The sequence below is a fragment of the Myotis davidii genome, unplaced genomic scaffold, assembly GCF_000327345.1.
Source record: "Myotis davidii unplaced genomic scaffold, ASM32734v1 scaffold497, whole genome shotgun sequence".
In the NCBI taxonomy this organism is placed as follows: Eukaryota; Metazoa; Chordata; class Mammalia; order Chiroptera; family Vespertilionidae; genus Myotis; species Myotis davidii.
In genome coordinates, this window is record NW_006288434.1 from 3,570,709 (window position 1) to 3,584,730 (window position 14,022).

General features: G+C 38.3%; 1 long non-coding RNA gene across 6 annotated transcripts in view; it reads right to left on the reverse strand.

Moving 5' to 3' along the window:
• Window positions 1–14,022, reverse strand: part of LOC102764434 — a 40,781-nt gene that overhangs the window by 26,293 nt on the left and 466 nt on the right. For all 6 annotated transcript variants that reach the window (XR_001513283.1, XR_001513280.1, XR_001513282.1 and 3 more), the window contains exon 2: window positions 12,738–12,872. This is a non-coding gene — a long non-coding RNA (uncharacterized LOC102764434). The remainder of the gene's footprint in view (window positions 1–12,737; window positions 12,873–14,022) is intronic.

Below are 14,022 nucleotides of genomic sequence, written 5' to 3' on the forward strand. Positions count from 1 at the left end.
ATTTTCGTTGCTACTTCATAACTGTAATGTTGCTACTGTTATGAATCGTAAATATCTGATATGCAGGATGGTCTTAGGTGACCCCTGTGAAAGGGTCGTTCGACGGCCAAAGGGGTCGTGACCCACAGGTTGAGAACCACTGGTCTAGGGGCTAGCCTGCCTTTCTTTCCAGCCACCCCACTGTTTATTGGTTCCGCAAACACATCAATTTAGTTATTGACTAACAGATACTATACAAGGAGCAGGAGATAAAATAAACACGGGATAAATACAAGAATATTTACAAATTAAACGATGCCTGCTTCCAAATAAGCCACAGAGTGGGGGAGGGGACATTAGTGAACTGGAAGAGGTACAGAGAAAACAGGATTGACCAGAAGTTGATCATTATTGAAGCAGGGTGCTGTGAATGGGGTTCATTATTTATTTTCTCTACTTCAATATGTTTTTAAATGTTCCGTTAAAAATAGGGTGGGTGGGATCCTAGCCCATTTGGCTCAGTGGATAGAGTGTTGGCCTGCAGACTGAAGGGTCTCGGGTTTGATTCTGGCCAAGGGCACAGGCCCAGGTTTTGAGTTCAATTTCCAGTAGAGGGCGTGCAGGAGGAGACGATCAATGGTTCTCTCTCATCATTGATGTTTTGAGTTCAATCTCCAGTAGAGGGCGTGCAGGAGGAGACGACCAATGGTTCTCTCTCATCATTGATGTTCCTATCTCTCCCCTTCCCTTCCTCTCTGAAAGAAAAATATAAAACAAGCCAAAAAAAACGTTCAAAGAAAAAAATAAAGTTTCTCCTCAATAATACACCACCCGCGTCAAGCCATACTTTACCACAAAGCATATGAGTATGAATTGTATCAAATGACAGGATTTCTTACTTGACAGAAGTGTCAAGTGCAAAATGCTTTCTCATGGCGTGCTGGCGTGACATACATGGCTGGTCACATACCCGCTTCTCGGAGTGAGGCCTTTCCTGAACACTGTACCTACAGCTGCCTCCCCAACCAGGCTTGCTCTCTCCTGTTCAGTTTTTCAATAGCATCGTCACTACCTACGATCATGGTTTACTTATTGGTGGCCTACCCTGCCCTCCCCCTCAGAATGTAAGCAACCTGTAACCAGGGGCTGTCTGACGTGAACCAATGCTGGGCCCATGGTAGATGTTCCTGGGCACATGGCAGGTGTTCCATGAATGAATTAATGAGAGGCATTTACCAAGCAGGGTCCCTCTGCAATAACAGAAGCAAACTTTTCAAAACAGTCTTGTGATTGTGCATTTATGCAGGACGTTATAAAAATCTTCTTTCTGTAAAATATGCTAAGGCAATAAAATTACCTCTACATATTAACAATATGAAATGAGTAAAAGAGAGATCTCTCAGCCCAAGAGCTTACTCTGCAACCAAAAAAAGGTCTGAGTAACATAAATAATGTCATAAAATGTTGGCGTTGTGACCTCCTTTCAGTTTTCCCGAGGTGTACTTACAGAAGTGCTGTCTAACCAAGGAACAGCCTATAGCGCACACAAACATGGAAACATCTTTAGTACACGCCTTGAGAATTCTTCCACACCAGCAATTTTCTTTTTTTAAAATATATTTTATTGATTTTTTTACAGAGAGGAAGGGAGAGGGATAGAGAGTTAGAAACATCGATGAGAGAGAAACATCGATCAGCTGCCTCCTGCACACTCCCTAATGGGTATGTGCCCGCAACCAAGGTACAAGCCCTTGACTGGAACAGAACCTGAGACCCTTGAGTCCGCAGGCCGATGCTCTATCCACAGGGCCAAATTGGTCAGGGCCACACCAGCAGTTTATATATATATATATATAATTGATTTTTTTACAGAGAGGAAGGGAGATAAGAGAGTTAGAAACATCGATCAGCTGCCTCCTGCACATCCCCCACTGGGGAAGTGTGCGCAACCCAGGTACATGCCCTTGACCAGAATCGAACCTGGGACCTTTCAGTCTGCAGGCCGATGCTCTATCCATGGGGCCAAACCGGTTTCGGCCACACCAGCAGTTTTAATGGCTCCATGTTCTTTTGCTGTAGGGATTTCCTTATCGTTAGACATTTAAGTTAATCACAATTTTTTATTTGTAAGCAGTTATTATAAAAACGTACTAATAGTTAACATCATTGTGCTCAGTAATTACTTCTGTGAAATAAAGTTCTTACAAACAAAATTCTTCATGGAAAAATATAAATATTCTCAAGGCTTTTGCTAACTTTTGCTGACACCCTATTTCCGAGTTTTTGATCTATGAAACCGAGTAGATCTTCACTCCACCCTGAAGCTGGAGCGCTGCCCTGTGTCTCTCCCAGTGGGCGGGAACTTGTGCCCTTAATGCTCACCTCCCAGGTATCTACCTCCTGTCTGCCTCTGCCTGTCACGGTTAAAAGTATGTCACAGGGAGACCGTCTGCCTGACTGCTGTCCTGTCTCCCTTCCCAGGCTCCCTGCCCCGCTGCTCTGACTCCCAGGACAGACCATTTTTCCGAACCATATTAGAAATTTCGGGACCCCTTGCACTGGGTCACCCCTGCCTTTCGTAAAGCCAGGTGCTGTCTTTCTAAACTTCCTTCTCTCTCTACGTATGAACACACACAATAGTCTCAAGTCCTATTACAGTGTCTTGGCTCTTACGATATATTTCTGGTCATCTCTGCAATTCATGTAATACTGTTTCCTTGGTCCTGTACCCTTAAACGTAATTTTCAATTATAACATTGTTCCTTTAATAAAACATGACCTTCTTTACAATGATCAACTATCTCACATGGGTTCTAGGATGCCTTGTGGAAAAACTGGATGACAACCTCTAACAACCCATTAAGAGACTAGCAGCTCTATTTACCCTAAATACAAAAGAACGGTATTTAACCTGTTTTTAATTTTTTTTTATTGTGGTAAAAATTATATAACATGAAGTTTACCATTTTAACCATTTCTAAGTGTACAGTTCAGTGGCATTAAGTACATTTGCAATGTTGTGTAACTGTTACCACTATAATTTCCAAAACTCTTTCATCACCCCAAGTTATATTTTGTAAAAGGAGCCTCTATAACACTGGTTCTCAACCTTCCTAATGCCACGACCCTTTAATACATAGTTCCTCATGTTGTGGTGACTCCCAATTTCATTGTTACAAATTGAACATAATTAAAGCATAGTGATTAATCACAAAAACAATATGTAATTATATATGTGTTTTCCGATGAACTTAGGCGACCCCTGTGAAAGGGTCGTTCGACCCCCAAAGGGTCACGACCCACAGGTTGAGAACCGCTGCTCTATAACCACTAAGCAATAACTTCCCATTCTCTACTCTCACAACCCTAGTCAACTTCTATCCCACCTTCTGTCTTTATAAATTTGTGTGTTCTATATACCTCATTTAGTGGAATCATATAATACTTGTCTTTTTTGGATCTGGCTTATTTATTAACATGTTTTCTAGGTTCATCCATGTTGTAGTGTGATTAGAATTCATTATTTTTTATGGCTGAATAATATTCTATCATATGAATATATATCACAGTTTGTTTACCTATTCATCTTTTGATGGACATTTAGGTTGTTTCCGCCCTGTCGCTATTGTGAATAGTGCTATTATTAAATGATTAGCAATTCTAATTACCCTAATTATAAAAGAATGGTATTTAACCTGTTCTTGTGTTTCACCTCTATTTCAAATATATATATCACTAGTGAGAATCTCTTTTAATAATCAGTGCTTTAAACAGTGTACCAGACGAGTCTAATTAATTTTAACCTTAATCTAGGAATTATTTGAGGAATTTTACAAATTAAAAAAGGATTGAAATAGGTAAAGAGAGGAAGATGAGGAAAACAAAATATTGTAAAATAAAGCTAGGAGTTACATACAAAGAAATGTATAATATACCAGAAATTCTGGCAAAGTAGGTAGGTAATTTCTAAACTTCCTAGTTACCAAACAAAGAGGAAGGCTCAGTCATAAGAGTCATAGGGAGTATAAGATGAGCAAACAAACAAACAAAAACTATCTACTGCTCAGGAAAAAGAAGCCTCGATGTTCCCAGTGTTAAATTACAGGAGAATTGGGGAGAACTTTTGGTATAGATTATGTCTCCCTGACTTCCTTAGTAAATATGTACTGAGTTCCATGTGGCTGTTCTTTATAGTACTTCAAAGAAACTGAAAGTATAACATAAAGTGAAACTCAAGAAAAACAATGACATAGGGAGGCGATGGATAAAAGCTGTCCAAATACTCAGTTCTCTGCCCCAGGGATGAAATTTGGATTTTAACAGAAATGAATGGATTATATGTCCTCATGAAATGATTTCTTATTTATGATTCCTTATACCTAAATTTGTTATAAGAGTTAAGTAACAGAAAATATTAGGTTATATTTTGTAAAAGGAGCCTAAAAGCCTTTTACCCATATTTCTGATGAAGGGAAAATTGATTAATGAGTAATCTTTTAACCAGAATGTAGGCTTGGCATCCGTTTATTAAAATTAGAAGACCTAGAGAACATCAAAGGTTAGTGGAGATGTGAAGCAACCAGAATTCTTAAACATTGTTATTGGGAAGGTAAAATGGTACAACCACTTTGGAAAAATGCCTGGCAGTTTCTTAGAAACTAAATATCCACCTATCATATGACCTAGCAATTTCACTCTTATGTATTCACCCAACATAATTAAAACATATGTTAATAAAAGGATTTGAACAAGAATGTTCATAGCAGCACTCAGGATTTTTCCAGTTTTTATGAATAATCAAAAACTGGGAAAAGCCTGGGTGTCCATCAGTAGGAGAATGGATAAGCAAACTGTGGTTGACCTGTATAATGCAATTCTATTCAGCAATAAAGAGAACAGATCAACTTATACAAGCAACAACATGGATGAATTTCAAAAACATTATGTTGATGAAAATTTGGTAGAAGAGGGAAATAACACGAACACTTAGAAGTGGGCTGAGTCAAGATGAGGATTCTAATCTAGTTCCAGGGCCCAGAACAAATTGCCTAAATTTTATCATGGGGGAAATGGGATAAATAATCTCTGGTTAAGAGAAGTAGATAAGCATGCATGTGATTTTATTTTGTATTTTAAGAATTTACATATAAATTATCTGTATGTATCTTTCTGTAATTTGCTTCCTTTCATTTAACCTTGATTTGTAAGTACTTGGTAAATTAGATCAGTGTGGAACAAATATAAGATTATTAGTAGTCAAAACAAATAAGAGACAAGAAAAAAGAAATACTGTATAGCTTGAGTAGAACATCATGTAATAAATTTATTATGTTTGTTGCTAAAAGAAGCCTTACCAAAAGTACACAGTGTACAATTTCATTTATGCGAAGTTCTAAAACAAACATTTTATCCATCCATCTATGGGGATAAAATCGGAAGATCGGTTACCTCTGATGGAGTGGGGTGGGGATCAACTGGGACAGGGAAGGGAAAATGGGGCGATGCCAATGTTCTGTATTTTATAGGCATTCAAAGGAGACCAACACTCATCCCACGGTACTCTGAAGATTTGTGCACCAACTTGAATGTAACCTTTACCTCAAAAGAAAGAAAAGTAATTATTAACAAATACTGAACTATCACCAGTGAAGTGCATTTAGGGAAAAGTATACTGATGTCAATAACTTAATTTAAAATTCATTAAAAATGTAAGAATAGACAGAGGGAGAGGTCTATGCATGATATGTGACAAATCAAGTAAAATGTTAATGGCAGAATCTCTGCGGGGGGCAGGGAGTAGTATATGCTTACATGCTGTAAAATTCTTTCAATGTTCCTGTATGCTTGAAATTTTTTGTATTTTAAAAAACTCCAAAGAACAAACTCGTAGATACAGAGAATAAACTAATGGTTGCCAAATGGCATGAGGGTAAGGGGATTGGTAAAAAAAAAAAAGGGGGGGGGGGGTTAGGAAATACAAATTGCTAGATATAAAATAAGTTATAGGAATGTAAAGTACAGCATAGGGAACATGTCAATAATATTGTCATAACTATGTGTGGTATCAGATGGTTACTAGACTTAGTGTGGTGATCACTTTAAGATATGTAAATGTCTAATCACTTTGTTGTACATCTGAAACTAATGTAATATTGTATGTCAACCATAATAAAAATGAATTTAAAATCCAAAAGAAATTAGCGGCCTTCACCAGGACTCTTGCCCAAAGTTATGACCCTTCATTTCTCCATCAGAATGTGCATAAGAAAAAAATAACTTAAAAAATACATTTTAAAGGAATATTAAAAGAAACCTAGATACCCTTGGGATTTTTATTATTAACCAATGATGGACTTTAAAATGTGTATTAACAGTGTCTGTCAATCACATTTAAATGACATAAATCATAAAACATGAACATCAGCTGACTTGTTCAACCCAGGACATCACTACTGCAGTTTTGAGTATAACCCACCAGGTGGCAGAGAAAAGGAATCACAGAAAACATGCACATTTCTAAGTGCAATGAAGAATGGAAAAGATCTTATTACTTCTGTTAATGGAAAAGATTTGCAGAATTTTAACATGAAATTCACTACACAGGACACAAAACTCAATGTCTGATCTAAATCTGAACTCCAACCTTTGCCTGAGGACATTTGCTTATATAAAAAAAGAAGACTGGTGGGTGTGTTGCCCCAGATGGCAGACTTTCCCAGGCTTAAAGGCATTCGAGCACCAGCCGGCGGGGCTTAGGGGTGAGCGTCCACCTATGAGCCAGGAGGTCACAGTTCGATCCCGGGTTGCGGGCTGGCCCGCCTGTGGGGGACGTGCAGGAGGCAGCCGATCAATGTTTCTCTCTCATCATTGATGTTTCTATCTCTCTAGCTCTCTCCCTTCCTCTCTGAAATCAATAAAAAGATATTTAAAAAATAAAGAGAAAAAGAAAATATTCCACAAGGTAACTACAAAGAGTCTAAAAAGGAAGTAGACAAGATACAATTGAGGTATTCATAGAAATCAACATGTTTATACATGAGATCAACCTCAAAATTATTCCATTTGAGCAGGACTGGATTTGTCTCCTGTAATTTTCCAGAGGGAGTCCTGGTTGGTCTGCACACTGAATTAAGACAACCTGTCCACATTTCCCGATGATTGAAGAAAATGTCTAACTTACTTGTTTGGAAGGTGGAAGAAAATAAAAATAAATTTATGGAGCCAGAATTCCTTTTAGCAAATAGACGGATCATATTTTTAGATGACGGGAAAATGACTGTCATTCTGCAGGTGCCTCAGGCCCCTGGGACATGCTAGTCGGTTCTCAACCTGTGGGTCGCGACCCCTTTGGTGGTAGAACGACCCTTTCACAGGGGTCGCCTAAGACGATCCTGCATATCAGATATTTACATTATGATTCCTAACAGTAACAACATTACAGTTATGAAGTAGCAACGAAAATAATTTTATGGTTGGGTCACAACATGAGGAACTGTATTTAAAGGGCCAGAAGGTTGAGAACCACTGCCTAGGGATTCTCTGTGTACAGTGACATGACATGTGGGGTATTCAGCTATAACAGGCAAAACTGCGGCCAACCGCTCTCAGAGACTAACTGCACTGATAATACCAAAACCTGGCTTTAACATGGAAATCCTATAGCCCCGTTTTCAGGTTTTGTTGAAAAGTACATTTCCTGGCAATTTTCTTTTTGCCTGACAAATGTCATTCTACGGGAATAGAACGTGAGAACTCTCTCACCAATTCAGAGCTTCTCCTCAGTCTCTGTTGGACTCGTCTAGCCAGTCGGCTCATTTCTTTCCTAACTAGGCAGCAACCAGGGATGTTGGTGTTGTTTAGGATCACGCCCTGCTTTAAATGCTTATTCAGCCTCATTACCAATATTCTGGACCTGCTACCTCCATTCATAGTTCAATACAGGTTTATGGATTGAAGTGTTAACTCTGCCACTCATGATCACAATTCAGACTAATCATTTATATTAGGAAATATACTGAAAAATATATCTAATAATTACAATAATATGTTACAGCAAAAGGTAGTTTGCCTGAAAATTAAGGAACATTGTGTTATAGCAACTTTTATTGACTAGTATACTTGATTGCAATAGCAAAAAAAATTGGGGATTAGGATTTGTATTTTCCTCAAAAACTTTTGACTCAAAAAGGGGAAAAATTATCTTCCTATTCTTTCAATGTCCTTTCCCCATATCAAATTTTCTCCAAACTGAAAATGTTTGAAGAAGCATTTTTTTTTAAAAAAGCCAATTTTCAACTTAGTTATAATTAGGTTTTAGTCAATAGAACGGTTTTTAATTTTGTATATTGTCTTTCCAGTTGATTGGGTTATTTTAAAAGTGAGGCAACTACTTATAGTCAATGTATACTATCAGGCAAAATACTGGCTTCCATTGAGAATCACAGTGGTATTATTATCCCTGTGGAAAAATGTAAAAACTGAAGCACAGTGAGGTAACGTGACTTGCCTAGCTGATGTAACAATTTCACATCTCCTAAACTGAGTGATTGGTGAAGACAGTGGACTAGACCAGTGATGGCGAACCTATGACATGCATGTCAGAGGTGACACGCGAACTCATTTTTTTGGTTGATTTTTCTTTGTTAAATGGCATTTAAATATATAAAATAAATATCAAAATATAAGTCTTTGTTTGACTATGGTTGCAAATATCAAAAAATTTCTATATGTGACACGGCACCAGAGTTAAGTTAGGGCTTTTCAAAATGCTGACACGCCGAGCTCAAAAGGTTTGCCATCACTGGACTAGACTCTAGGGCTAATAGGAAAAGGCATTGGGTCCAATCCCCTGGTAGGACAGATAATAATTCACTATTATGGTTACAGATTCTAGTGAGCCAAACATCTGACTCATGTAAGCCACAGGTCAAAAGATGGATCAGGCAAGAGAAGGATCTGTGTATATCCATCCATCCCCACTGACAAAAAGACAGCTGGAAGCACGGCTCTGGCGAGGCCCATCAGTGGTAAAATTAAATACTAAGACTCACAAGTAGACACACAGACACCTTGGGAATTTTAACTACGCCAAGTATGCTGAAGTATCCTGATGACTATGTTGGATGAACCCACACATCATATTGCATTTGTTCCAAATGACACATCATTTGTTTATTAAAGACATCCATTTCTTATTTGTACTTTAAATTCTGAGCTATTAAAGATAGCTCTCTTTAAGGTTAACCAGTTTATGTTCTTTGTTGACTTTCTGAAATTATGTGAAAGAAGAAAAGTAAAAATGTTCAGCTAAATAAAACTAACACACTTGGATAGTTTGGGTACTCCAGATCTACTTTGGAAATAAGGATATAAAATATAAATTTCTCATACATCATACTTAGCACAGTTATAATCATATTTTAACAAACCAAGTTATTGCCCGGCCAGCATAGCTCAGTGGTTCAGTGTCGACTATGAACCAAGAGGTCATAGTTTGATTACTGGTCAAGGGCACATGCCCGGACTGTGCGCGCAATCCTTAGTGTGGGGCCTGCAGGAAGCAGCCAATCAATGATTCTTTCTCATCATTGATGTTTCTAGCTCTCTCCTTCTCCCTTCCTCTCTGAAATCAATAAAAATGTATTTTTTAAAAAGTAGGTTGGAAATAAATTATAAATTATTTTTAAAAAAAGAATTCAAGTTATCATAAACGACATCTACTCTAATCCCTCATTTTTCAGATTAAGAAGCAAGAGCCAGAGATGATAAAAGATTTCCCTGTGCAACCAGAAGGGTATCAGCACATGGTCATGCCACGGAAAGACCCTTAGTGGCCATGTTAACCATTGCATGCCATGGAAAGACCCTTAGTGGCCATGTTAACCATTGCACAGCCAGATGGAAGAGGAATTCTCCACCGTGGAATTCATTCCAGTGCAGTGTAAGGTATGGGAAAAAGTAAAAGATTTGGAATCAGATAGATTTGGATTCTCAATCCTGGCTCTTTACTTACTAGCTCTCCACCTTCTAGCTGTATGACAATGAGAAAATTAATCTCTTGGAGTCCAGTTTCTTCATCAATAAATTGGAGATAATCAGACCTAGTGTGAAGGTCTGTTGTGAGGATTAGAAATAGATGGGAGGTGACAATTTGTAGCTATTATTATTATCGTTACGAGGCTTTAAGCAATAATGACCTCAATTGCATATGGGAAGATAATGCCAGGGAGCTAGCTTCATAGGGGCATGCTCAATGACTAAGTGTTCCAGAAGGAACAAGCAATAGCTGCAGTGATCATCTGCCATTCTCCATTCCTATCCCCAGTTGCCTTTGTCACCTTATACTTTAAAAAACAAATAATTTATTTTGAAAATTCGGCCCAGTCCAGGGGATGGATGTGTGATCCTAAAATATTACAAAGCTACCCGGCCTGCACAGAGACTGAGTTAAAAGTCTGGGTTCTCATTTGTAAGGTGTCCTATGCAAGTGAAACAACCAGCCACAGCCATAAGGAGCATGGAATTCCCCGAGTTTACTAGACAACAAAACTGAATGTAGGTCATTATCTCATTTGTTCCCATGGAATTTGAATCTATGGAGATAACTGAATGATGATATGGAGCGGTCAGTGCCATTTACAGAAGAATTAATACATTTCCAGAGAGGAGGGGGCACACCATGCCACACAGGGCCACATGGGGAGCACTAAGTTTTGGTCAGGAGGCAAAAGCAGGAGTGAAAAGGCGAGATCAGCACCTTTATTGGGGGTGGTGTGGGAAAGGCAAGGCAGGGCAGGGTAAACAGTTTAGGATTAGCCAGCGTGAATCATTCTGGCAAGCTTTCGGCTTTAGGGGTGGTCTCTAATGGCCTGGTACTTCCCCAGGGATAACGTAGGTCAGGGAAAATATTGGTGTGGAGTGTGAGAGATAGATAAGAGGAATAGTAAGAGGTATATTCTCAAAATCGGTTGGTTTGCATACAAAAGGTATATTCCTAGGCAAGATTGTTATTATAATTGGGAATTAGCTAACCCTGGGAGATGCAGTCTCTCCCTGGGTCTGGAAGGCCCCCAAAATATTAAAACATCATAAGATACAGAAAATAAAAAACAGGATTAGTTACAGTTCATGCTATTTTCTACTCATCCTTTAATCACTTAGTACTCTCCTATGGTACATAAAAATTACATTTTCATTTTATATATACATAGTAAGTAAACTTTGTTTCAAATTTTCATCTGGATGGAGTGTGGGGTGATTATTATTTTTGCCTTTCATAAAAATGATTCTTTTAGACCCTGAAGTTCATGTTGAGTGATCAAGCATAGAAGTTCAAGGACTAGAAGGGGTCTTGGAAGTCACAAGGACCAACTCTTTCATTTTACATCTGGAGAATCAGTCATAAAAAATTCTTCTGAGGCGTAATGGCTTAACTACTATTAAAACCAAACAGAATATAATTAAGCATGTAATTAAAAGCATTAAGAGCCACGCTTAGCCAAAAAGTGGTTAAATGCCAGAGTGTAACTAAACTTGTTTTTCTTTTCTTGGCTCCTCTCCTCCAAAGTAATAGTTGAAAGTAGAGACATTAGAAAGAACTCTCTGCAGATCATCAGAAGTTAGAAAACAACTTCAGGAATCCTTTCCAGGACAGATTTCTCTATCTGGATCATCCTGCCTTCACCACTGCAGTCAGCAGACATTGAACAAAATCAAGACCATCAACCACGCCAAGACAGCTAGCTTTACAGGTACAATCAAGGCAAAGGCCCTCACCTGATAGACACCTGTATGCATTCCTATGAGAGAAAAATGAATCACTCTGTTCTAGTTTCCTGTTTTGTTTTGGTTTTAGCCCCTTAAGAATAATAATGGTTGAGATTACACACTCACACTCACACTCACACACACACACCCTGGAGTAATACTCAGCCATGAAAAAGAATGTAATCTTTCCATTTGTGAAAACATCAATGAACCTTGTAGTCATTATACTAAGTCAGACAGACAAAGACAAATATCCTATGATCTTACTTATATGCAAAATTAAAATTTTTTTCATAAATACAAACAACAGATTGGTGATTGCCAGGGCTGGGGGGGTGGGCAAAATGAGTAAAAGGGGTGAAAAAGCACAAACTTCCAATTATAATAAGTCATGTAGATGTAATGTACAGCATAGTGACTATAGTTAATAATATTATATTGCATCTTTGAAAGTTGCTAAGAGATATATCATAAAAGTCCACATAACAAGGGGAAAAAATTTTTATAACCATATATGGTGACAGATGTTAACTACAATTGTTTTGGTGAATATATATATCATATGTATATATATTCATATGATACACCTGAAACTAATATGTTATATGTCAATTATATTTCCATTTAAATAAATAAATAGCTAGCAAAAATATTTTAAATGAGTAATAATGGAAAAACAGCAAGGGCAGGCACATTAAATTTGATTTCCTTTTTATTTTAGAGAGAAAGAGGGAGAGAGAGAGAAATGTTGATTTGTCATTCCACTTATTTATGCATTCATTGGTTGATTCTTACATGTGCCTGACCAAAGATCAAACCCTAAACCTTGGTGTATCAGGATGGCACTCTAACCAACTGAGCTACCCAGCCAGGGCTAAATTTGGAACTTATTTTTTCCATAGCTTGTTCAGCTGCTTGAGAGTCTAATGATAAGGATGGTATGCAAATAATTAGAAAAAAATGAAATGGTAGACACCTAGGCAAGCCCTTACCTGGAATGAAACGTAGAGACTCTAATTACAGGGAGCTGCCAAGGGTGCTAAGAATACCTGGCTTATGATAATACCTGGTCTCATTCATCCATCTTTCTGAAGCATTGAGCACTGTGAAGCCATACAGACAGATGCCTAGAAACAAACACGGTTAGACAATTATTAGAAATAAAAATCATTTTGTTACTTAGTTTTATCAGTAATACATGCACACAGTTTAAAAAAATCAACTAGTCCTACAAGACTAGTTACAAAATAGGATATTTGCTGTCACATTTCTATAAGACACCAGCTGGTAGTAATACTAATTCATCTTTCATTTACTGTTTGTCACTTCACAGATCTTAAATATTACCTTTCTTCCTTTCTTTCTTTCTTTCTTTCTTTCTTTCTTTCTTTCTTTCTCTTTTGTACATATAAAGTTACTATAATACCATATCCAAGCAGAGGTTCTCAACCAGGGGCGATTTTGACCCCCCAGAGCACATCTGGCAGTGTCTGGAGACATTTTCAGTTCTCCCAAAGTGTAAATAGCCCCAAGGTTGAGAAACCCTACCAATGGGGACATGTGTATATGTACATGAACTTTCTGGGGCAAAGTCCATAGCTTCTACCAGATTATCAATGGTGGTACAACTTAAAAATGTAAGAACCACTGGCTTTAATGGATATTTCACCTGGGCCTTGGTAACAAGTGAGACATTAATCCCACTTCACAACAGAAATCACGTCTCGAGTTAAAAGGACATCCTGCCAGCCAAGTGGCTCTATCCCTTTCCACTGCCCACTCTCATTCACGGCTACACACACACAGCTCTATGGATTCCCCCTCGATAGATCCTCCCCGTCCCTATCCACCTCCTCTTAGCCAAGTCAATACAGTTATTTTGGTTATGGTGGCTGTTCAGGATTAAGCTATAGCTTCGCGATATGCTAAGAAAAGTCCTGCTTCCTTTAAACACATCCAGTTTGCTCAACATCCGTTTATTCAGCGCCTATGATGTTTAACACATGGCTAGACAACTGGGTCCACACTGATGAAAATGAGCTTACATTTGAGTCCTGCAGAGAGAGATTAACAAAAAAATTTAAACATATGATTTAAAACTGCAGTATAGCCCTTGCCGGTTTGGCTCAGTGGACAGAGCGCCGGCCTGTGGACTGAAGGGTCCGGGGTTTCGATTCCAGTCAAGGGCATATGCCCGGGGTTCGGGCTCAATCCCCAGTGTGGGGTGTGCAGGAGGCAGCCAATCAATGATTCTTTCTCATCATTGATGTTTCTGTC